Source organism: Psammomys obesus, unplaced genomic scaffold (assembly GCF_907164565.1).
Source record: "Psammomys obesus unplaced genomic scaffold, mPsaObe1.curated_primary_1811, whole genome shotgun sequence".
Classification (NCBI taxonomy): domain Eukaryota; kingdom Metazoa; phylum Chordata; class Mammalia; order Rodentia; family Muridae; genus Psammomys; species Psammomys obesus.
In genome coordinates, this window is record NW_026585644.1 from 8,748,184 (window position 1) to 8,751,516 (window position 3,333).

Sequence of the window (3,333 nt, forward strand, 5' to 3'; positions counted from 1 at the left end):
AGAAAAGAAAAGAAAACCCTGGGCCCAGATTTTTGTTTTGTTTTGTTTTGTTTTTGTTCCAGTGCTCTCTTTATGGAGCTCCTATCCCCTCCAGGTCTTTCATCCCCGCCTCTTTCATAAGATTCAGATACTAAGGGAGAGGCACAATCCATCACATCAGCGGGTTCCTTTCCAATTTTGGGGTTGAATTACAAAAGAATTAAATGATTTGTCATAGATTAGCTAGCATATATGATTAGTATATACTGATTAATACATCTACTGGCCAGAGACCCTTCGCTTCTCACATGGATATTCACTAAGACAATCAGGACAATTATGGGTTAACATAGGACGAAACCATGAGTTCCATGGTACAAAGGAGACCTTAGCAATCCTCTCCACCTCAGTTTTCTGTTTGTTTGTTTGTTTTTGTTTTTGCTTTCGCAAATGAGAATTCTGATTCCCAAGAGGTAAACCAGCTTTCTTAACACAACATGGTGACTCACAAATGCTCACATAAAAATGAGGAGTGCCAACCAGTGGTTCTTGATCTTCCTCATTCAGGAACCCCATAGGAGCCTGGTGTGATCCAGACTGACTCAGCAGCTGGCACAGGTTCCAACGTTTGCATTTCTGCTCAGCCTTTCCATGCTGTGCACCCGACAGGGGCAGGGACCTCCAGCCTCACCTGTGTGCACTGTGTCTTCAACAGAAAAGAATCTGGGATTTTTCCGCTGTTAACTAATTACATCCTGACACACAGAGAATTCCCATCAGAGGATTCTTCTTCTGTTCAGGCCAAGTAGACTCTCTTGTGGGTACTCCCTTCTGAAATAGAATAAGACCAAGGAGATGGAGCATCTAAATCCCCTGTGTTTGTGTGAAATGTCTCCAGTATTGTGTAAAATGCAAACACGTAAGTGTCATTCCAAAACGAGTTAGTCTGCGTGCCCTGCTCTGGGCTTGTCAGCTGCTATCCAGCTAAACTTAGGAACAGCTTGTCTTGAACCAGTTATGGTAGGCCAAATGAATATCTGCTCTGTGTGGTTTTGAGAAAGGTTTCCTCCTGCAACATTAGTGGGAAATATTTTGCTCATATTTACTGATATTCAACTGAAAAGATAAATAAAAAACCCACCAGGCATTTTTTTTTCATGAATAGAGATAAAAGCAACCTACCAGAATAACCACTTGTTTTTTAGATATGCTATCTCGTTTTTTTGTTGTTGTTTGTTTGTTTGTTTTGTTTTGTTTTGTTTTTGTTTTTTTTAAGAGAACTCTGAAGTGAAATACATAAAATCTGTTTCTTGCTCACAGTTTCTCTAATATCAGTAAAAATGCTATGGCCATGGATGCTATCTTGAAGCTATTTATGGAAGCTGAGGCACCAGGCCAGAGGGAAAGCGCCATTTCCCTGCTGTCCCACTATTGAGAGGGAAGGCTGTTAGCTTTTAAGATGGGGACAGAATCCATCACTTTCAGCTAACAATCCTTATACACCTGCCAGGTATGACCTTCCAACTCAGCCGCCTTCACGTAGTTTCTTTTTCTCCATAATTGACTATACTCAAGGATGAATGAGGAATCTAAAGTAAAGCAGGTGGCCCATGATCACCTGTTTCAGAGACTTTTTGTTCAAATCAGTGAATTAGCTGAGCAAACTTGAAGCTTTCAGATTGAACCCTTCAATCTGAAGAGTGAACACCTGCATGAATGGTCAGATTTATTCCTTACTTCTCTGCTTACTCCTGTATGAAGTAGATACACTCCCAGCATTTGAAAGTAATTTGCAATTTCAATAGCTGACTTGGCTTTTGAAATGTTTTTGTTGTGTGGTTCCAGAATTTTTAAAACACTTGTAGTCATTTTGCCACTAAACAAATTAGTAAAATTATCAGCCACCTATTATCTGGCTTTTTAAAATTCTAAACTTTAACTGTAGCATTTTCTCTAAAGTGGCCATCTACTTTTCAGGCTATCTTAGGCAGCCCAAGCCAATGACATATTATATTTTGGCAACAATGTGTTACATTGACACTAGCTGCATAGAAATCAAATATTAGCAGCAGTGATCAGAAAAAAATGAAGTGGCACATGCAGTTGTATGTTTTGTCTGTTGCCTCTGTAACAAATTATCAAACACATAGTAGCTTAAAATAACACAAATTCACTATTTCCAGTTCTGGAAGTTAGAGATCCAAAAATAAGTCTTATGGATAATGTCTGTGTGTTTAGATCCTCTTCCTCCTGGAGAATAGAATTCTGTTTCCTTTTCTTTGTCAGCCCCTAAACGTTGCCTGTATTTCTTGGCTTGTGGCCCCTTCCATTCCCACCAGTACCTTTTGTCTCCTATAACTGTCTTGCTTCCCTTTTCTAAAAACTGTATTAATTACATCAGGTCCATTTCAAAATTTTTCACCATCCCCATCCCAAGATGCAGAGCTGCATGTGTGAAGTCCCTTTTAGCATGCACACCTCCACATACATAAGATTCGGTTATGGCGGAGGGCTGCATTATCTATTTTTAATAGAAGAGGAGTGGGTAAATTGCTCAGTGGGCAAAGTGATTGTTGCAAAAGCTTAAGGACATGCGTTCAGATTCCCATGTAAAAGGCTGGTGGACCAGCAGTGTCTGTAACACCAGCAGTGAGGGAGTGTTACAGACAGGAAGCCCAAACTGCACAGGAATTTTAATCCAGCAACATGGTTGCTCCGGCAAAGAATCATATCCAAAGACCTTCTTTGTACGATCAGGCTGGAATGCAGACTTGCCACATGCCTTTAATTCCACAAACAATGAAGGTAAAGTTGGTTTTTTAGAAGGAAGTAGTTTCAGTTCAGCTGAATCCAGATGAGTTTGTGTAGTTCTGTTCAGTTCATGCAGTCAGTGTAATGGTTCAATTTGTGAAATTCAGAGGCAGTTTTTCCTAGCAGAGCAATTCAGTGAGAAGTAAGAGAAGCCAGTTTGAATCAGTCAGCTTAGAGAGGAATTTTGAGCCAGAACAGCTGAGTTGAACCAGCTGGCCAGAGTTCAGGAAGAGCTAGAAAGGGTGAGCATATTCAGCAGTCTGCTTCCAATATGACAATTACATCTGGCAAATAGAATATACATTTACACAAACTATCAAATTCATGAGACTCATGTTTAGTAAGAGGCCCTTTCTCAAAAGATAATGTAGGAACAATAGAGAAGGACACTAAGTTGGATCTCCCCAATTGTTCACATGTGCACACACAGGCACACACACAAACATGCATATATACACATTTAAAAGAAGAATTAGTAGTGAACCTAATGAATTACCTAAATTATTTTAAGTAAGAAAAAAAAAATGGATCCAAAAAAATTGA